Below are 22,691 nucleotides of genomic sequence, written 5' to 3' on the forward strand. Positions count from 1 at the left end.
TTATGTTGATTTGTACTGGTTATTACAAGTATGTAAGTTAAATTGCTATTGAATAAGCTAATTAAATGCACCTGGGAAAAAAATAGAATTGTTTCCATCAATGTGAAATGAAATAGTTTGGAAAGATTAAAAAATAGGCTACTCACTTAAATTCTTTTTTTTTTTTTTAATGGTTATTTATGTTTCTGAGAGACAGAGCATAAGCAGGGCAGAGGCAGAGAGAGAGGGAGACACAGAATCCGAAGCAGGCTCCACGGGTTGAGCTATTGGCACAGAGCCCAACACGGGGCTCGAACCCACCAACTGTGAGATCATGACCTGAGCTGAAGTCAGAGCTTAACCGACTGAGCCACCCAGGCACCCCAAATAGGCAACTCACTTAAATATCCACTGTCAAAAGAATTGTGGAGAGGCAACTGTATAAGGTTAAGGGAAAGAAAGATAAAAAACCTAAAAGGATTCTGAACTGGTAGCGTGTCTCACTTCTCACTTTACTTACAAGAGTATGCAAATTTAGGATCATGCCTTATGCTTGCGGTGATTGTAATATAATACAAATAAGTCAGAACTTTTATCAATGGACCCAAAGAATAGGATGTAAATGGCCAAAGAATAGGCGTGATCCCTAGGTCAAAAACTGCTGAAGAAAGGTACGCTTCATGTCTTAAAGGTTAAATTTCTAAGGACCACCTGGGTGACTCAGTGGGCTAAGCATGGAAGTCTTGATGTTGGCTTGGGTGGTGATCTCAAAGTTTGTGAGTTTAAGCCCCACGTTGGGCTCTGCGGTGACAGTGCAGAGCCTCCTTGGGATTTTCTATCTCCCTCTCTCTCTGCCCTTTCCCAGATCATGTTTCTCTCTGTCTCTCTCAAAACTAAATAAACTTGGGGTGCCTGGTGGTTCAGTCGGTTGAGCAACCGACTTCAACTTAGGTCACGATCTCATGGTTTGTGGGTTTGAGCCCCATGTCGGGCTTGCTGCTATCAGTGTGGAGCCCACTTTGGATCCTCTGTCCTCCTCTTTCTGACCCCCCCCCCCCCACAAAGTAGCTCGACATAAAAATAAATAAATAAATAAATAAATAAATAAATAAATAAATAAACTTTTTAAAAAGTTAAATTTTTAAGGTATATAGGAATCACCTTTATGATTTTCCACTTTGGATTTTTTAAATAAACTAACCAATTATGCATTATTAAAATACTAGTTTATAAACTGGAATTATCTCAAAATGAGAATATATATTACAAGAATACGTATGATTATTTTCAAATTCCATTAAACAAACAAATACAGATTAATTTCCAACTCGGACTTAGGTATAATCACAGAGACTGTGGGGAACAGAAGATGAATAAAGCTAAGTACCTACTTTCAAGGCACTGAAAACTCACATATGTCCTACATGTGAGAAAGTTCTCAGATCCCCAGATTCTGTTCTCAGATCTGAAGTCATGTAGATCACAGTTTGCATAACCTTTAGAGTGGCCTGACGGGTGTAATGTCGTCCAAATGTAATGCATTCTTGGTTTTGGTGAACCAATCAGACACGGCACTAAAAATATAACCTGATGTTTGAAAGTTCATATTGTCTGTCAGCCACATTCATCACTTTTATTGATAGGAATTGCCACTACATTCCTACAGCTGTGGTAGAGACACCTCAGGAGAAAAAAAGAAGAAAACTCAGGTTAAATATTCAGCAATATTTTTACACTGCATTTATATTCGTTCATCATTCATTAAATTTTTCCATTTTTTCAGCAGACATTGAGTTCCTACAATATGCCAGACCTGTAAGTGATGGAGCAGGTAGAAAACACAATGATTAACAAAATCTCTGAATTATTTTCAAAGAGCAATGGAAGACTGAAGGGTTTTAAGGGTAATGACATTATCTGGGTGACATTTTTAAATTTCTCAGGTTATGAAAAGAAGAAAAGGCTTCAGGGGAGAGGAAAAGGGAATCAAAGAAACCAGAAACCATGTTCATATGCTCTATTATCTCCAAGTTTATACCATTATATCATGTTTAAGATGTGTGCGAGCAATCCTCAACTCCCTTATCCTGGATCCTAAACTTTTTGTTATCAGGAAATCACAAATCTCATTTTTTTAATCGATTCTTTTTTTTTTTTTTTTTTTACTGTTTATTCATTTATTTATTTTGAGACAAAGAGAGAGAGTGTGTGCATGAGGGGCAGAGTCAGAGAGAGAGAGAATCCCAAGCAGGCTCTGCACTGTCAGCACAGACCTCGACATAGGGTTCGATCTCACAAACCATGAGATCATGATCTGAGCCCAAATCAAGAGTTGGGCACTCAATGGACTGAGCCGCCCAGGCACCCCATAAATCTCACTTCCTGATAAATAAGTCCAGAATTTCCCAGAATTATCTTGATTTAAAAGTTTGTCCTGAAATTCCCATATACCACAATAAAGAACATACCAGAAATTCTCATACATTGGCCTCCAAATGGCATCTCACCACCTCTTGCTCCCAGAAGCAACATAAACTCTTCTTATTTCAGCTCAGAATAGTCACGGCATTCAAGGTACCTCACACCCAGTAAGTTTAACTCAATGCATATTTTTTAAAAAAACTACCTTCAGGTAACTTTTGAAGATGTGAGAAAATGAAAAAAATGATATCAATTCTTTTGTCATATTCAGCTACTTTCCTAGAACTAGATGCATTTGCCGTTTATCATTTTTCTTTATTTTGGACTCATCGGCCAATTTTCAAGGCAATTTGAGTTCACTTCTTGTGAGAGAGTCCTCAGAAAAGCATTCTGTCAAGGGCTTTGGGACAATCAAGATAAATGACACCCCTACATTTTTCTCATACTAATCACCCCTTTATGAATCCATCCAAAAGAATGCACTCCTCCGTGCCAGTCTGCTTTTTATACACCCCTGATGCTGCTGCTGAGTGCTGTCTCTTCCAAGCATCACATTTCATTCTGTCTTGTTCCCCCGTTGAGCTGCCTCTCCACCCAACATTCTATTCTCAGAGTGGCTTTTCCTGGGATTGTGGCTAGTAAGGATGAGCATTTTGGAGGAATGAAAGAATTTACCTTTTATGTAATTCTCACTGTTGGTCTTCAGATATTTATACTTTCCCATTTCTCTACTTATAATTTAGATCATCTGTAAAAAAATGCGTATCGTAAATTTGGGGAAATTTGAGCTTACCCCTTGGATCATCCACTGATTGGTGTCAAATGTTTTCCACAACTCACACAGATCACGTAAAAGAGAAGAATTTTGCACAGCAATCATGGTATGGTAAAATTATCAAAGAGTGGACTTGTAAACTTTCTCTAAGCCAGGCTGGAATAGGAAGGAGGCATAAAGGAGATTCAAATTTGATTGATACCTTGATGTGAGTGATATGGTGGAAAGAATACCAAACTGAGAGCCACAGCGTTGGTTTCTCCACTTTTTTTTTTTATATTTGCCAGAACTTCTGATAATGAGAGTTTGTTGTTAAAATATAGATGGAAAAAAAGAACTAAGGAAATCTGCACTAACCCAGTAACGGGTCTATTCTGGACCTCAAAGGAGAGGAATAAAGTGTGGGATTTAGAAAATAATTTAGGATCCAAAGTTGCTTCACTACCAACATTAACTTGTAAGTTTCTAGACAATTTCTTGCCAATACTGTGACTCAGCTCCTTATCTCTACTGCTGTATATCTTTTAGCTTCTGCTTAGTCATGACATCTGTACTTTGAACTTCAAAGTATTCATAAGCTCTACACACTCACAGTTTCTCGTGACCACTGTCATCTTACAGCCTCTGATACCTGATTTCTGTGTCTTTTTTAGCATTAGCCTTTATTACATGTAGAGCACTCTCCTGGTATTTTGCAGTCAAATTCTCCAAGGAAGAGAATCTGATGAGGCTTATTTAATCACTATCATTTTGTTTGGGCTAAGGCCCCATGCTAGATATCTCATGAGCTGCTTCTAGCCAATAGGTGAATCTATAATCCTGGAGACAATTTCCCAGTCCTGACCTAATCAGCTGCTACTGGTGGGATATAATCATGTGGTAATTGTATGTGGTGTGTTTTTTATCAAGAAGCCATCTATCACTAGCCAGGGCTATGTGCTGGGCACAAGACTTCTTTCCCGGTGAGCTTGGCTTCTTCAAGACCTGCTACCACATCTATAACAGGGAAAGTTGGATCACATACTCTAATAAGTCATTTCAAACTCTAAGCTACAAGAGTCTATTTTGGGGGTTTGTTTGTTTGTTTTGTGTTTTGTTTTTGCTGGTTTTTCGTTAGTTACTACTGGGTTAGGTATTCTAGATGTTGAGGAAATGCAGTGACTGAGAACGATCAGGTGTGAAACAAGGTTCTGGCAGGAATAAAAATTTACCACAGATGGTACAAATTAAATGGTTTTAATGAAAGAGCTACTTAGATATGTTGGGAAATATTTAGGAAACAAACAAGAGAAATCCATGCACCCCAGGATCAGCAAAAGTAAGAAGCCACTACCATATGTAACGTTGAATGGGCAAGGTGTACATGAGGTTACAGAAACCAATGAGACTATATTTTATACCTCTTGGCTCTGCCCTCTGCTCTCAGAGGCTGAAAACTACTTCACCTTGACTCGCTTGTTCTCATATTTCCAGTTGGATTTGGCTAATGGGAAGTCATAGCAGGGGACTAGACTTGAGAGGAGTAAGTCAAACAAAATAATCGGCACATGGAACTTATCAAGTAGAGTAAACAGGTAAAAAAAAAATTAAACTAATACAATAAAATACAATAAAGAGAAGGGGGTAAAGAGGATAGATTTTTAAGGAGGGAAGGATTATTTTAGCATATTGGAAAAAAATAGCACATGTTGACAAATTTCCGTCATTTTAATAAAGAGATAAAGGGCACTTGCCTTGGACTTTTTTGTTTGGGAACATTTGACATGTGAAATGAATGTATGTGACATATGCAAACATGAACATAAAAAGTAAAGCAAACACCCAGGAACCACCACCAATCAGAAAAGAAACTATTATTGGCACCACTGACTGCTTTTCATCATCCTTTTCTCCGTTCTCACTCTACGCCAATAGAACTCACTAGCCTGAATTTTAATTTTTAATCACACTCTCTCGTTTCTTTTAATATATATTTTGTTTTGCTTATTTTCTGAAATTTATAATATTGAAATCTTGTATTCATTCTTTAAGGTCTTGCCTTTTTTACTCAATTATTACTTTTTAATATTCACCCACAGGGATGCACAGGGCTGTAGCTCAACCTCACTGTTGAATAGATGTTTCATTATGTGAATATTGTATAATTTGCTCCTCCATTTTCCTAAGGACATTGTGCCAGTTGGGTGCCATTATGATGCACGTCCAAATATTCCTATACTCTCTTTTGGGTATATGAGCAAGTGTTTCCTTATGATATATAATGCATGCAAGAATACAATTGTTGACTTCTGAAGACTGTGCGTGTCCAACTCTACCAAAGAGTGCCACTTGTTTTTCATGCTGGTTGAGTCTGTGTACACTCACCTGATTTATGAAGTCTCCGTCATTAGGTCCTATGGGGTGAATGCTTGCATTCCCCCACAGTTCATCTGTTGAAATCCTAGTCCTCAAGGTGATGGAATTAGGAGGTTGGCCCTTTGGGAGTTGATTGGGTTATGAACGGGATTACTACCCTTATAAAGAGTTCCCAGGTTCCCTCACCCTTTCTGCCGTGTGAGGTTATAGTGAGAAGATGGTCATCTAGGAGGAATCAGGTCCTCTGCCAAACACCAAATACGCCAGCACCTTAATGTTGGACTTCCCAGGCTCCAGTCCCATTAGAAATAAATTTCTGTTGTGTTATAAACTGTTAGAGCTGTTTGTTATGACACCCCAAATGTACTAAAACACAAAGTATGTATATTATATTTTGTGTACATATTCATAGGACAAGTATGTAATGGTAATTCATTGCACTTTTAAATAGAACTACCGTAGTGAGGTTTATTGCTTTTTTATACAATTAATGTGCACTGTGTTTCCATTTCTGTGAAATATCTGTTCATATCTTTTACTCATTTTTCTGTTGGGTTGTTGTTTGAATTTTCTTTTTAATTCCTAAGACTTCTTTCTATATTCAGAATGCTGATTCTTAATCTGTCTCTGCAAATATCTCTTTCCACTTTGGAGCTTTGTCTTTTCTCTTTCTTTATAGAACCTTTTGATAAACAAATTCCTTTTGCTATTGTTGAATTATTCAATATTTTCTCAACTGTACACTTTTTTCTGGCTTTAAGAAGTCTTTCTTGGGGCACCTGGGTGGCTCAGTTTGTTGAGCAATGGACTCTTGATTTTGACTCAGGTCATGATCTCACGGTTCATGGGTTCAAGCCCCATGTCAGACTCCTCACTGACAGTGCTGGATCCTGCTTGGGATTCTCTCTCTCCATCTCTCTCTTACACTCGTGCACTTGCTCTCGCTCTCTCTCAAAGTAAATCAACTTAAAAAAAAAAGTCTTCTTAGAGAGACATTCAAGATGGTGGAATAAGACTTCCTTACCATCATCTTCCCACAGAACTTCAATTTTGTTAGTCATCCACAGATGAGAGTACTCTATGGGAGTTGGAGGCCCAGCAGAGAATTCCAGCATGTGATTGGAGAAAAAAAAATCCAAGCATAAACACGTTAAAGTAGATAAGAGGAGGGGTTTCATTTTGCCCATGACACCCCTCACCCTAGGTGGCACAGTTTGGGGCCAAGAGAACCCCTCAGCCTGTGATTTCTCTCACAAGGGGAAGTGAGTGTGCGTCAGTGAACTCTGACTTCCCTACCTGTGCAGGAAAAGGGTCACCTCTTCTTCACCTAATCATAAAGATGTTCTAGTGTGTGGTTATTCTCATGCACATAGTAGGCACGGTAGGTTTTCTTTAATGTCTTTTAGTGGTTCAATTTTTTTCAATAAAGGTTTGCACATCTATGGTTTGGTTTATTTCTATATGTGTTATTTTTTATAATGCTAAATATCCTTTCAATTGATTTTTAAGCTCTACTGATATTTTCAGGTAGTAATCTTATATTTAAGAACATTGCTAAACTAGCACTATTGCTAATAATTTGACTGTGTGTCACTTGGGTTTTACTAGGACAAAAATCATGATAGTTTTGTTTCTTTCCAATCACTTTATATTTTATGTTTCTCTGGTGCACAACTGAGAATGTCAAGAACAGTGATAAATTAGTGCTAGTAGTCAATTGTTGCATTCCTGATTTTAAAAGGAATGCCTACCATGTTTCATTAAATGCTATGTTATCATAGATTATTGGCAGGTGTACTTGTCAGGCTGAGTTCTCTTCCTATTTTCAGGAGTTTTTATTTGTGAATTATTTATTTATTTATTTTTGAATTATGAATGATCAAATATTTTGCTATAAATGTTGATAAGAACATTTTCCCCATTAATCTGTTACTATGTCATCACTTTTATATGCCTGGGATATATGAAAATTAATTGTGATACCTTACCTTTGTTAACACATTGTTGGATTTAATGTGTTAATATTGCGTTTATAACTCTGAACATACTTTAATTCATGGAACTTGCCTATAATCATTCTTTCTTTCATTGCCTTTGGAATTGGTGTTATCATTAGACTGGGCTATAGAATATGTTGAAAGTATGTTCCTTTTTTTTATGCTCCAGAAGAATTTACATAAGATTGCAGATATGTATTCCTTGGATTCTCCATAGCTTTTACTTACAAACTATCTTGACCTTGTATTTTCCTTGTGAGAAGACTTTAAATTATTAATTCAATTGCTTGTGGTTTTAGATCCATTAAGGTTTTATATTTCTTCTTGAATAAATTTTATTGTATATTTTTCTAATATTTGTCTATTTTGTGTAAATTTTTGTTTTCGGCATAAAGTTTTCCAGAATTGTTATCTTTTATCACAATTTTGTCTCTAACGATATCTCTTTTTTTATTGCTCATGTTGTTTATTTTTCTTGTACATCAATTATGTCGGGGTTGGAGGATTTTATTTTTTTCTTGCTGAGGAAGCAATTTTTGCTTTTATTAATTCTAACATCTGTTTGTTTCTATTTCATTGATTTATACTCTTCTCTTTGTTATGCGCTAGCCTCTATTTCATTTAAATTTGTTCTCTTGTTCCTTTTGTAGCTTCTGTTGTGGATGCTTAGCTCATGATTTGGGACCTTATTTTCTCATAGTGGGTTTAAGTCTGTAAGTTTGCCTCTAAGGACTACTTAATTTGTGTCCCACAAGGCTGAGAAGTAGTCTTAAAATTATTATTTTCATTATTCTAAATATGCTCTAATTCCTTTCTAGTATTATCTTTGGCCTGAGTTATTCAACACGTTTTTAAATTTCTAAATGCAAGGGATTTCTAGAAATTATTCTTTGTCTCCTGATTAATTGCACTGTGGTCAGAACCATGATGTGTATAATACTGACTCATTGAAATCTGTTGAGGTTCACTTGCTCTATGGTCGACAAACTTTGTATTTCTATAATATGGGTCCTTTGATATTTATTGAGACTTAATTGATGGTCTTAAATATGATTGATTTCCAAAAATGTTTTCTGTGATTTTGAAAACTATGTCTATTTTCCAATAGAAAAAATACATTGTCTACTACATGATGCTTCTTCATTGTGCTATTCAAATGTTCCAACTACTTGCTGGCTCATTTATCAAAAACTGAGAGTGTTGTATTAAAACATCCCATTACCATTCTGGATATTTCTGTTTCTTCCTGTAATTTTGTCAATTTTTTTTACTTTATTTATTTTTAATTTCTGCTGCTATATTCTCAAGAGGTGTTATGTTCTCCTGACAGATTTAAACTTTATTAATATACAATGATATTCCTTATCTCATGTGATAAAGATCGTTCTGTCAAAAGGTCTACATTGTGACACTATGATATTAGTTAGAACCATATGAAATTGCCAATTTTGTAGATCAAATTGCAATTTTGCATTGCAATCTAATAGCGTTGGAAGTTTTGTTGATATTGTGTGCTTATGTATGGTTAAGTGTGTCTCTTTTAAACAGAATGAAGCTTGACTTAAAAAAAAATGTAGTCTGATGATCTATGCCAGTTTTAATGTCTCTCAGTAAACTTAGTATACTTGGATTTACTTCTATCATTTTATTTTGTACTTCCTATTTGTCCCAAAATGTGTGATTTTTTTTTCTCTTTCCATGCTTTCTTTTTTTCCCTTTTGCTTTCCAGTCTTTTTCCTTTAACAACTTTGGAATGTAAGTATTCAGTTATTATTTTTTTAGTGATTACTTTGATATCTTAATATGCATAGCTGGCAAAGTCTAACAGTAATCAGTATCTTTACCCTGTGCCCAACAATACAATCAACAATTACTAGGATAAAGTAAATTCTAATCACTTCCTCCCAGTTTCCCACTATTGTAGCCCAAACATTTAGCTCATTGTTGCTTTGTTTTTACCCCACAAATTGGACATTATTATTGATTTATGTAGATGAAATTGCATACATTTTGTCCTTCGGGAATTTTAATTAGATACATGTTGGCCCTTAAATTCAATTTCCATGTTTATCAACCTCACTTACATTTTCCATCTACTTGTCACTACCCTCCGTGTTTTATAGGATTTTTAAAGATCTATATCACAGTTCACTAATTTTCTATTTATTTGCTTCCATTACCCTATGTAACACTTTCATTAAGCTTTAAGTGCATTTATTATGGTTTTCAATTCTACAATTTCTAGAAGCTAGTGCTTTTTTAATTACGTGGCTTAACAACCCTGCAGCCCAAAGTTAGAGTTCCTTTCTCAGAGTCTAATGTTTATTCCTACTTACTTTTTGTGCTCTTCCCCAGAATGCAATAGGCCCAGCACCTTCTACTACTTCCACTTCCATTAGTTTACCCGCTAATACTGGTGTGTGGTCTGACAGTCCTTACTTATTTGCTTACAAGCAACCCTGAATCATGATTCTAGACAATATCACAATGATAAGCAAATGAGACGAACACTTGGCCTCACAGCTGCTAAGACTTACTACAAAGTCGTTCTATTAAAAACAGTATGATATCCATTCAAAAAGAGAGAAACTGACCTCAAGACCATAATTTCTGTGAGAAAGACTCATATCTCAGAATTATTATTATATAATCAAGATGGCATCACAAATCAGACTATTTAGTAAATGATGATAGTTGCTCATAGTGGAAGAAAATCCATACCTACTACCACATATAAAGATACAATCCAGATATATTAAGGAAATAAATCCAGAGAAACCATAAAGGCAGGAGATAATGTGCCCTAGGGTTAGAGAGGAACTTCTTCAACAAAATTCCAAAAGCATCGTTAATGCATTTAATCACGTCAAATTAAGAATTTCTGTGAATAAAGTTAACAAAAAGATGTTGCAGAGATATTATATTTTCCATGTCTAAAACGACAAGGGAATTATTATCTGGGATATATAAGGAACTCATATGCACATGAAGAAAGTTATAAGAATCTCAAATTTTAAAGATGAGTAAAGGATATTTGGGTCAATTCATAGCTAAAAAACCCAGAGGTTTAACAAAACATATGACTGTTGTCCAAAGTCATTAGTCATCAGAGAAACGCAATTTAAAACAACAAGAAAAGCGATACTACCTTAGGCCCATCAGATCCTAAATACGAAGTAATCAGTGACAAAAACAAGAAACACAACACCACGTATGTAACTTAAAACTACGTGAAATAAGGCATGGTTCACATTAATGCTTTCAAAGAGAATGATATAAGCCAAATGTAAGTTGGGAAATTGGAGGTGAGGAGTGGACAAGAGGCCTTGCAAAGAGTAATGAGCATCAGACGACCAGAACTGCAGGGGATTACTAAGCAACCCTTGCGTCTTTAGTATAAAGCAAAACCATAGTGCACAGATACTATTCTCATCCTGGAGGCCCAATTTCATGGGAAATTCCTAATTTCGTCCTATTCCCAAGATACCCAGCTCGGAAGCACCATCATCTAAGCTCTGCTTTCCTGAGAATCCCCTGCTTCCCCACAGGCCTAGTCATTTTTCTGTACACTGAGGATAAGATAGATGGCTCTTTACTCTTTTTTTTTTTAACATTTTATTTATTTTTGCAAGACAGGGAGAGAGACAGAGCGTGAGCAGGGGAGGGGCAGAGAGAGAGAGGGAGACAGAATCCGAAGCAGATTCCAAGCTCTGAGCTGTCAGCACAGAGCCCGATGCAAGGCTCCAACCCATGAACCTTGAGATCATGACCTGAGCTGAAGCCGGATGCTTAACCGACTGAGCCACCCAGGCACCCCAATTCTTTACCCTTTATTTATCTTCCCATAAAAATGTAGCACCAGAATAAACAAGTGATGGGGATATGTATGTGTATATATATATTTTTTTTTCCTCTCATTTCCTTGTATCCTTTACTCTACCCATTCACTCAGAAGAATTCGTTGTTTTAGGAAGGGATAATATAGCATAGAAGCAGAGAAAACTTTTTGGTGTCAAAAGTACAACAAGGAAGTACATAAATCCCCGGCCATAAAACACCATATTTGGAAAATTAGATAAAGAACTAGTCCAGCCTGTCTTCAGACTACATTAAGATGGTAAGGACCACAGGGGACAAGGAGAATCAGCAGAAGCAGAGCTGAATCGACTATGGGTTCCTGAGGAGCATGTCCTGTAAGAAGGTCTCCCAAGAGGGAATCGGGAATCCAAGATCACACCCAACTGGGCCACTACCCCCAGGAGGAAAACCAGAGCCATTCAAGACTCCTGTATTCCTATCCCTCATCTTGTCTCCCCAGCATGGCACCGGGACAGGCCTGAGGCCACCTCGTAGAACATCCTGCAACAATGCAGGAACAATGGCGCCTGTGCCTGACGGCAGAGCAGAGACAGCTGTTCTGAGAGCCCTTCCTAGATGGAAGGTGTAAGGTCGCCATGGGAATAGGGACCCCTTGGACGAGCCCACGTGGATGAAGAGTTTATGTGGATGAAGAATAGTTTCAAGGAAAAGCCATCTCCATCTTTTCTCAAGTCTCTGCCCTAGAACTTAGACATAACCACACAAAAATGAGGGACATTCCACTAAACCAGGGGTTCTCAATGTACTGCTATTTGGCACCCCAGGAGACATTAGGCGATGTCTGGAGACACCTGTTGCTGTCACAACTGGGAAGTGCTACTGGACTCTGGTAGGCAGAGGTCAGGGATGTTACTAAACATTCTATAGTGCACAGAACAGTCCCCCAAACCAAGGAATTACCCAGCTCAAAATGTCAGTAGTCTCAAGGTTGAGAAATATTTCCTTAGACTGAGGTTAACTCTTGACCACTCAGCCTAAAAAGAAATGTATAATAAAAATTGTTTATTTATTCTCGAATAAAGAAAATGACACCTAGCCCCTGGTATTAAATGCACAACCATCTACTTATGCTAAGGAATAAATTTTTTTTTAATATAAAAGAATCAATAGCCAATCAGTTTGCATTTAATGAAAGGGATCTGAGAAGGGAAGAAAAGTTTAAGTCGCTTCAAAGTAAGATAAAGTGTCCCCACACGAGGAAGAAAGGGAAATGGAGCCATGAAAACAGACACTAAAAGTTCATGACAATATCTGAATCAAATGAGAGGAAGAAAGTCATCTATGGAGCAGCGTGCAGAGAAGGAGTTGTTCCTCACCAAGGACAATGAGGAATATTAGCATTTTTCAGAGAGGTGAAATTGTATTTCTTCCAGACTCTGTACTTAAAGTTTACTAAGAAGGAGGCGTGTGAACCCCAAGACCACCCACTTGCCAAGAAGAAAGCAGAAGGAAAACTTGGAAGCACTTTCAAAACTACCATGAATGAAAGCAAAAGTCAGAAACAATAGGGGCGCCTAGGTGGCTCGGTGGGTTAAGCGTATGACTTCAGCTCAGGTCATGATCTCCCCGTTTGTGGGTTTGAGCCCTGTGTCGGGCCCTGTGCTGACAGCTCAGAGCCTGGAGACTGCTTTGGATTCTGTGTCTCCCCCTTGCTCTGCCCCTCCCATGCTCATGTTCTGACTCTCTGTCTCTCAATAATAAATGTTAAAAAAATTTTTTAAAGTCAGAAACAATAAAAAAAGGAGCAAAGGAGAAGGGGAGAAGGGAGGGAGAGGAAAGAGGAACACAGGAAGGGGGGCATGGGGGTGGGGAGAGAAAGAATGAGCTAGAAACAATTGCAAGGGGTAATAAATAAATTACTCGTATGTTAATGACATGCCGAAGTGTTCCATTTTTATGTGAAAGCAAATAACTATGAAGTATCACCAACATAAACACTGATTAAAGGAGATGAAATGTCTTGAGATGAAATGTCATAACATTACACAGTGTCAGTTTGCGGTGTTCTCAAAATGTTAATGACCTCCAGCTTCAGCTGCTTCCATTACCAGGGATCTCAGGGGAGAGAAACCTAAGCAGCAGGGCTCCCAGGAGAAGCCCAGAACCTAGTCCCATCTCCTCGCTGTTAATAGATAAAACTTCATTGAAAATGATCCGGTGACACTTGGCCATAATTCAGAAGGGACTACATTTTTTAAAAAAGAGTTTTTCTTTTATCAGAAAGGACTTGAGTTTATCTTACCGTTTCAATAATGTTCCAGACCTGATTCAGTCAGTCTTCAATACTCTTTGGAATAAGTTTTCTATTCTTCTCACAGTGACATTTCCCCAGCACCGGGAGCACCTGCAGGAAATTTAGGAAGTGAGAGTTCATCATTTTACAAACGAATTCTGCAAAAAAAAAAAAAAAAAAGAAGGCATGGGCCAGGCTGAATTTTAACTGTTTTACTAGGACTGATCCCAGAACCCTTCATGAAGTGTTAGAGTATAATCTCAGTGCCCCTCATGCCGTGCCCCTCATTTATTTTAATAAAAAATCATTAGTACCTTCGATGTCCACCATTATTTTTGCCTCAGAGCCAAACAAAATAGGTTATCACCCGGTGGTCACTTTATGGATAAGTCATTCTCTCCCACCTATTCTACTGACCCGGTTTCTCTCACACAGCCAGGACACGTGCTTTCCATCTCCCTGGCGACACTTTGGATCATGGGAACCCCAGTATGCATGTATCTGTTGCCTTTGCGTTTCTGCAGTGTGTAAGTACACACCGATGGTTATGGCTGGCGCAATTTTGTCTGCCTTTGTTCAATGAATGCTTACTGAGTTTTTATTAAACACAAGCCCCCTCAGTTCCCTCTCTCAAAAAATGTCTAATATCAGGAGAGACAGGAAGAACAATATGGGTCAGTATAAATAAGTGTCCTTCCCATGTCCAATTTGAGCGCTCAGTAAGTAAGAGGAATAAGATAAGTCTTTCAGCTGGAGATATCAGAGAAGCTTCAGGAGAGTTACACAAAAGGGATTTTGTAAATTTTAACAGAATGGTGACTTTCTATCTGCCCTGAGTAGCCAGTAGGTATATTTACATTTAACTTGATTTAGATTTATATTAAGTATACTAAAATAGGGGCCAGCCTGGGTGTCTCCATCAGGTAAGTGTCCGACTCTTGATTTTGGATCAGGTGTGATCTCACAGTTCGTGAGATCGAGCCCCATGTTGAGCACCACACTGTCAGCGCAGAGCTTACTTGAGATTCTCTCTCTCCCTCTCTGCCTCCCCCCTTCCCTCTCAAAATAAAGAAGTAAATCTTTAAAAAGGGTATACTGAAATAAAATTTGAAATTCAATCACACTAGCCGCATTTTAAGTGTTCAATAACCACATGCGGCTAGTGGCAACCATATTGGACATTTCCAGCACTGCTGTGAGCTGAAGAAATGGTATAGTTACACATGAGAAACTCCAGGTATTGTATAGGTGGCTAGAGATCAGGAAACACTCCACATTTGCTGCAACATAGTTTGGGGAAAAATAGTAGTGGAAGATAGGACTGGAAAAGGAGTTTGAAATCAAATTGGAGTGAGTCTTGAATATATTCATCTGAAATCAAAGCTTTTGTGAAGCAGAGAACTGAGATTTAGGGTTAATTTGGAAAGATGTAAGACGATGACCTGAAAAAGCAACTAGACAAGGAGTCCTCAGCCATGGCTGCACATTAGAATGCGGAGGAAATTCCTTACCCAAAACCCAGGCCACATCCCAGATGAATTAAATCAGAATCACTGGGTGTGAGACCCATCAATGGCTTTTAAATCTCCCCAAATGATTTCAATAGGCAGGTGTTTAGGGACAGTCACTGGTACTACGTGCATGACGTCATTTCTCCCACTTGTGCCATTAATACCCTCTTTCCTCTGATGAACTTCCCCTTAGACTTTCTACCGAATCCTGTTAGAGTTGCCAATCACTATAAGCTGCTTCCCTGGTCACAAGATGTGGCCTAGGAACCAAACGTTGGCAAATCACAATAGGCTAGTATTGCTGGCTGTGGTGATCGTCCCAGATTTAGACTACAATCCAAGTCAGGCAAATGAAAGCCTGTTCTGAGATTTGGCATACATATTCCTAGCAAGAAGGCTCTCTATTTAATGTAGGAGGCCACTAAACTGGGATGGCATTAGCTTAAAAATCTCTGTGAATGTGTTCCTCTCATTGCCACCAACCCAGCAGTGCAGGGTACAAAGCCATCCACGCAAGAAGATCACAAAATTCGCAGGTACAAGCACAGTTGAAAGATTTGAGGGTGGGAGTGCCAGTAAAGGGAGACAAGGAAGATCTGGTGATATATCTTGGGTTCCTGGTGGAATCCCTGGGGCCAGTTCCCCCTCCGGATTTCCCAGTCATATGAATCAAGCAACGACCTACTACTCTGGTTTGTTTTCTTCCCGCTTAAATTTGAGATGGGTTTGAATCATCATGTTTAATGGTAAAAAATATAGAGATGTAGAATGTGGCTTTGCCAAACATACTTGACCAGTTAGAATACCTCTTAACAACTTATGGAACACTAACCTTTTTTTCCAAAGAGCTCAGAGGATAACTGAAGTGTGAGGGCCCTCTCTGAGTAGAATAACCATGGCAAACTCACTTGTAAACTAACAGCAAAATATTATAAGTGGACTTAAGCTAAGAGAACCAAAGAGCAAGAGGGAGAATGTGTGAGAGCGCTGTGGTACCTAAATGGTGGGTGGGTAGGGCACCTCGGTGGTTTAATCAGCTAAGACTTGATTTCGGCTCAGGTCAAGGTCTCACGGTTCCTGAGTTCCAGCTGCATGTCAGGCTCCTTGCTAAGAGGTCAGAGAGCCTGCTTGGGATTCTCTTTCTTTCTCCCTCTCTCTCCGCTCCTCCCCTGCTCACTCTTTCACCCTCTCAAAACAAAGAAATAAACTTTATAAATAAATAAATAAATAAATAAATAAATAAATAAATAAATAAATAAAAGGGTGGGTGGGAAAGGGAAGTGAGTCCTAAGGAGGAAGCCAGGGCAAAGTAGTAAAAGGTGTTCTGTCATCTCCTACATCTGACCACAAGTCCTTGAGTTGTATATGAACACACACTCAATCCGTGTTGGCCGCACAGAAAATTTTTCCACTTTAGATAGCTCCTTTCTTAGTAACTCTATGGAACATATATATTAAAACAAACCCAGGGCCATTGCCAATTCAAAGGGGCCACCTCTCCACATGATGGGGCCCATCTATCCTTGGCGAGAGGATGTTAGCCTGTGACCAAACCAAAGTGTGTACCTAAGCGTGAAGGGCTCAAATGACCAACTTTTAGTCAAAGATTGGGAGCACAGACAAAAATTTCCATAGCGTATGCACACTCGTGCCTAGTTCACTATACCCCAAGACTCCCTTTTGAGTCTGTTTAATTGACCAGGATTAAAGATCACAGCCAGTTCTCGAATTCTTTCCACCTAGAAAGCACAACCAATAACCTACACATCTCTTTTGCCCAGCCATCCCCAGGTATGGATTAATAGGGGCTTATTGTGTTCTGTGTTAATGAATCATGAGTGGAGGCCAGTGAAGCAGACAATGTATCAGAAGCAGGAAACATAATTGGTTGGATGAGCAAAGGAGACAGGCATTAGATCTGCTCACAGGAAGGGGAAATAAGGCTTTGATCAAAGAAGAAAATATCCGGTCATGTAGGCATCGTTTGAACTCTTGCAATCCTTCCACTGCTGGTATTTCCTATCATTTTTACTTGGGGACCCAACATTTACTTACACCACCTCAGGCATTTTATGAAACTTAGCTCAGGCAATTTTCAGATGCCAGTCTTCATAGGATGTGCTCTGTATTTTAAAGAAATTTTACACTTTATTTCCGTTGATAGCATTTGAAAATGTAGGCTTCTGTGACATATGATGAAGAGAAATCTCTTCCCTGATGGGAGTTTGCTCAAGATGCCCCTTTAGAAGGCCTCTTCCCATTCTAATAGTGAATGACTATATTTAAAAGATGTGTCAATGCAGAAAAAGTCTGAGAGATAAGATCTTGAAAGTCAAAAGCAGAGAATGGAGAGAATGTGAGAAATTTTGTTCTATCATTTCCATAATCAGGGGGAAAAAGCATTTTAGGCAAATCCCTTTGGATTTGCTAAATAAACAATATTTGTGGATAAGAAAATCACAAGACCTTTGGCATTTGAAGAATGCAGCCATCTCAGTATTCACTGTATCAGTCATACAATGACACTTGGTTTTCACCAAGCTTCACGGGGTCCAGATCACCTACAAAGATGAAGTGAAGGTTGTGTGTTCTGAACAGTAGTAACAGGCTACTTGATCATGAGAATTGCAAGCATTTTCCAAAATTGGACTGGTTTTGTCAGAGTCATAGGGATTTAGATACCCTCCTGGTGAAAAATATCTTCCCATTCCATCAATTTGTTTATTAGGGGGAAAAAGTACTGTACCCTAAACTGTGGACTTCAAACCTTCTTCTTAAAGTCAATAGATGTCTATATGAAACTTAAAGATCCCACTGGTTGGTAGGAGAAAATAGAGTCCTTTGAGTTTGCTTTCTACATCCCCTCCAAATCCTAGAGATGCCAGTGTGTAAATTTTACAAACCACTATCCCAAATTGTTTTCTTCATCGGCTGACAAGCAGGGCACCCCGAAGTTGTAAAGCATAGCAGACCAGTTTGAATGGCCTGAGCCAGCAATTAATTTGGTAGAACCAGGATGTTTTTGTATCTTCCTGAGTCTCCTATAAAAATGCAAATGTTCCTGGGAGGAGAAGCATCTTAAGCAATCATGAGGAATTATTTTATCAACTCCATTTGCAGCTTGGAAGCAGAGCTGACAGCAAAGCCTTGTAGGATTGGGCACAGATAACGGAGGTAAAGGAACTGAAACAGACGTAACCAAGGAAAAACTCTACTTCCCGAGTACACTGAAGAGGCTATCAATAGTTTTGAAATAAAGATTATTATACGGGGGCCTGGGTGGCTCAGTTGGTTCAGTGTCCAACTTTGGCTCAGGTCCTGATCTCACAGTTCGTGGGTTTGAGCCCCGCGTCGGGCTCTGTGCTGACAGCTTGGAGCCTGGAGCCTGCCTCAGATTCTGTGTCTCCCTCTCTCACTACCCGTTTCCCCACTCACACTCTTTCTCTCCGAAAAATAAATAAACAACAACAACAAAATTATAAAATGGCTAACATTTGAATGCATCTTGAGTGCCAGATCTTCTTCCAAGTCTCACTTTATGTATGAGCTCATATTGTGTATTCCTTTATTCCTTTATGTATTAACCACAGCCACATGGTGAAAGTACTATTTTTTTAGGGTTTGTTTGTTTGTTTGTTTGTTTATTTAATTATTTAGAGAGAGAATGAGCAAAGGAAGAGTAGAGAGAGAAGAAGAGAGAATCCCAAGCAGGCTGTGCACTGTCAGTGTGGAGCCTGATGTGGGGCTTGAACCCACGAACCATGAGACCATGACCTGGGCCAAAACCAAGAGCCATGCTTAACCAACTGAGCCACCCAAGCACTTCAAAAGTACGATTTTTATAAGGTTTTATACCCATATTACTGATAAGGAAACTGAGGCATAGAGGGGTTAAGGTCACACAACTAGTAAGGGGCACAGCCAAGATACAAATCTGTAAGGCTTGACTCTAGGGGTCTGTAATAACCTCCTGCAATGGTTCATCTTCCAGAGAAGAGGACAATTATTTCAGTTCTCCCCAGCACTTCCAAAGAGTAGCCTCTTTGACCTTTAATTTTCTAACCTCAATGATCTACTTGAGTTTGGTAGATGAGCCTAGAGGAAATAAAGATAAATTCCCAGTGAGCTACGTGCTTATTCTTTTTAATCATAGTTGACATACAACATTATATTAGTTTCAGGTATACAACAGGATTTGACAACTATGTACATTATGCTCTGCTCACCACAACAAGTGTAATTACCTTCTGTTACCATAGACAATAATTACATTATTGACTATAGTCCCTCTGCTGTACTTCTCACTCTTGTGGTTTATTTATTTTATAACTAGAAGTTTGTACCTCTTAAACCTCTTCATCTATTTTGCCCATTTCCCACACCCCTCTCTTCTGGCAATGATCTCCATTTTGATGAGTCTCTTTCTGTGTTTTTTGTTGTTCTTTTGTTTTGTTTTTAGATTCCATATGTAAGTAAAATTGTATGGTATTTGTCTTTCCCTGTCTGACTTATTTCACTTAGCATATTGCCCTCTAGGTCCATCCATGTTGTCACAAATAGCAAGATTTCATTCTTTTTTTTATGGCTGAGTAATAGTCCCGTGTGTTTGTGTGTGTGTGTGTGTGTGTGTGTGTGTGTGCGTGCGTTCATGTGTGTGTGTGCGTGTGTACACCCCATGTCTTCTTTTTCTATCAATGGACACAGGTTGCTTCCATATTTGGCTTTTATAAATAACGCCGCAACAAATATAGGGGTGCATGTACCTTCTCAAATTAGTGTTTTCATTTTCTTTGGGTAAATACCAAGTAGTGGAAATACTGGATCATATGGCATTTCTATTCCTAATTTTGTAAGGAAACTCTGTAGTGTTTCCCATAGTGGTTACACCAGCTTATATTTCTACCAACAGTGCATAAGGATTCCCTTTTCCCAAATCCTTACCGACACTTACTTATTTTTTAATACTTGCTATTCTGACTCAAGTGAGATAATTTCTCATGAGGTTTTGATTTGCATTTATCTAATGATTAGTGATGTTGAGCACCTTTCATGTACCTGTTGGCCACTTTTTATGTCATCTTTGGAAAAAAATATCTATTCAGATCCTTTGCTCATTTTTTAATTGGGTTGGGTTTTCTTTTTGCTATACAGTCATGTGAATTTCTTTCTTTTATTTATTTATTTATTTATTTATTTTTTGGATATTAACCTCTTATTGGATATGTGGAATGCAAATATTTTCTCCCACTCCATAAGTTTTCTTTTCATTTTGTTGACAGTTGCCTTTGAGGAGCAGACGCTTTTTATTTTGATGCAGTCCCACTTGTATTTTTTGTTTGTTTGTTTGGGGGGTGGCGGTTGTGGGTTTTTTGGTTATTGTTGTTTTGTTTTTTGTTTTGCTTTTGTTGCCATTTTGGTGTCAAATTCAAAAAAATATTGCCAAAACCAATGTCAAGCAGCACACCCTCTATGTTTTCTCTTAGGAGTTTTATGGTTTTTAATCCATGTTGAGTTGATTTTGTGAGAGATTTAAGGTAAGGGTTCAATGTCATTCTTTTGCATGACTATCCAGTTTTCCCAGCAGCATTTATTGAAGAGACTATCCTTTCCCCATTGTTGGCCTTTTTGTTAAAAATCAATTGACTATATACGTATGGATTTATTTCCGGGCTCTCTATTCTGTTCCATCAACCTATATGTCTGTTTTTAGGCCAATATCACACCATTTTAATTACCATAGCTTCGTAGTAGAGTTTGGAATCAGGAAGCATGATGCTTCCAGTTTTGCTTTTTTTTTCTCAAGATTGCTTCAGCTACTTTGGTTTTTGTGGTTCCATACATACTTTAGAGTTGTTGTTTTTTTCTATTTCTGTGATAAATGCCATTGGAACTTTGTTGGGATAGCACTGAATCTGTGGACTGCTTTGGGCAGTATGGACATTTTAACAATATAAGTTCTCCTGATTCATGAACATCTTTCCACTTATTTGTGGCCTCTTTAACTTATTTTATCAATGTCTTATTGTTTTCAGTGTACAGACAGATCTTTTACCTCCTTGGTTAAATTTAATTCTAAGTAACTTATTCTTTTTGATGCTAATTTAAATGATATTTTTTCTTAATTTCTCTTTCTCCTATTTTATTGGGTAAAGAGAAATGTAACTGATTTTTGTGTATTGTTTTTGTATCCTGTAACTGTACTGAAATGGTTTTTTAGTTCTAATATTTTTTGGTGGAGAAAATACTCAATATTTTAAAGATAATTCTCCCCAACTAATATTGATGCAATGCAATCCGATAAAACTCTCATCAAGCTTTCTTTTTCTTCTTTTGTTTTTTCAGAAATTGGCATTTTGACTAAAAAATTCGTGTAGGCCAGCCAAAACAATATGGGAAACAAATAAAATAGTTGGAGAACATATTCCGTTGATTTAAAGATTAACTGTACTATCTTAGTAATCAAAACAGCATGATGTGGCATAAAAATAGACATGCAGGTCAATGGAACCAAATAGAGATTTTAGAAATAAACTCACATTTATGTAGTCAATTGATTTCAACAAGGTGTCAAGGTAATTCGGTTGGGAAACAATAATCTTTTCAACAAATGGTGCTTGAACAATTGGACATCTAAGGTTAAAACAAAATAAATCTAGTCCACCTTTATCTCACACCTTATAAAAACTCTAACTACAGATGCATTATAGACCTACAAATGTAGAACTAATAATACAAAACTTCTGGGAGGAAACATAGAAGAAAATCTTTGTGACCTTGAATTAGGCCAAATTTCTTAAGTAAGACACAAAAAACACACAAAAAAATTGATAAATCAAATTTCATAAGAATGAAAGCATTTGCTCTTCAAAAGATTTTTAAGAAAATTAAAAGGTAATCCACAGGGTAGAACATAGATCTATTAAACGACTTGTATTCAGAATATATAAAAAATCCTCACAACCTAATAATAATCCATTTCTCAAATGAGTAATATATTTGGATACAAAGCTCAACAAAGAAGATACACAGAAGGCAAATAAGCACAAGAAATGATCTTCAACGTGATTAACCATTACCACATGCAGACTGAAACCACAATGAGGTACGATACTCTCACCAGAATGACGAAAATTACCAGGTGTTTGTGGCGCCTGGGTGGCTCAGTTGGTTAAGCGTCCAACTTCAGCTCAGGTCATGATCTCACAGCTCATGGGTTCGAGTCCCATGTCGGACTCTGTGCTGACAGCTCAGAGCCTGGAGCCTGCTTCAGATTCTGTGTCTCCCCCTCTCTCTGCCCCTCCCCCACTCATGCCCTGTCTCTGTCTCTGTCTCTCTCAAAAACAAATAAACATTCAAAAAAGTTTTAAATTAACAGATGTTTGAAAGAAGGTAAACAACTGGAATCCCCATACATTGCATATGAAATACACTTTAGAAGACAATCTGGCTCCCCTCTTAACCTACCGAGCCACCCAGGAGCCCCCTGGCTCCCCTCTTAAAAAGACAAATCTACACTGACTCTATGACCAAACAATTTCTCC

At 38.0% G+C, this 22,691-nt stretch overlaps 1 long non-coding RNA gene across 15 annotated transcripts in view; it reads right to left on the reverse strand.

Annotated features, from left to right (window-relative positions):
• The window catches only part of LOC102958195, a 194,488-nt gene that overhangs the window by 39,098 nt on the left and 132,699 nt on the right, over positions 1 to 22,691 (reverse strand). For 10 of the 15 annotated variants that reach the window (XR_006217909.1, XR_006217921.1, XR_006217908.1 and 7 more), the window contains 3 exons: positions 13,649 to 13,750; positions 3,076 to 3,148; positions 1,371 to 1,660 (listed from right to left, as the gene is read on the reverse strand). This is a non-coding gene — a long non-coding RNA (uncharacterized LOC102958195). Of the gene's footprint in view, positions 1 to 1,370; positions 1,661 to 3,075; positions 3,149 to 6,554; positions 6,609 to 13,648; positions 13,751 to 17,616; positions 17,712 to 22,691 lie in introns of all 15 variants that reach the window. The other 5 variants (XR_006217916.1, XR_006217914.1, XR_006217913.1 and 2 more) reach the window with 3 other exon arrangements.

The sequence above is a fragment of the Panthera tigris genome, chromosome B2 (assembly GCF_018350195.1).
Source record: "Panthera tigris isolate Pti1 chromosome B2, P.tigris_Pti1_mat1.1, whole genome shotgun sequence".
Lineage (NCBI taxonomy): Eukaryota > Metazoa > Chordata > Mammalia > Carnivora > Felidae > Panthera > Panthera tigris.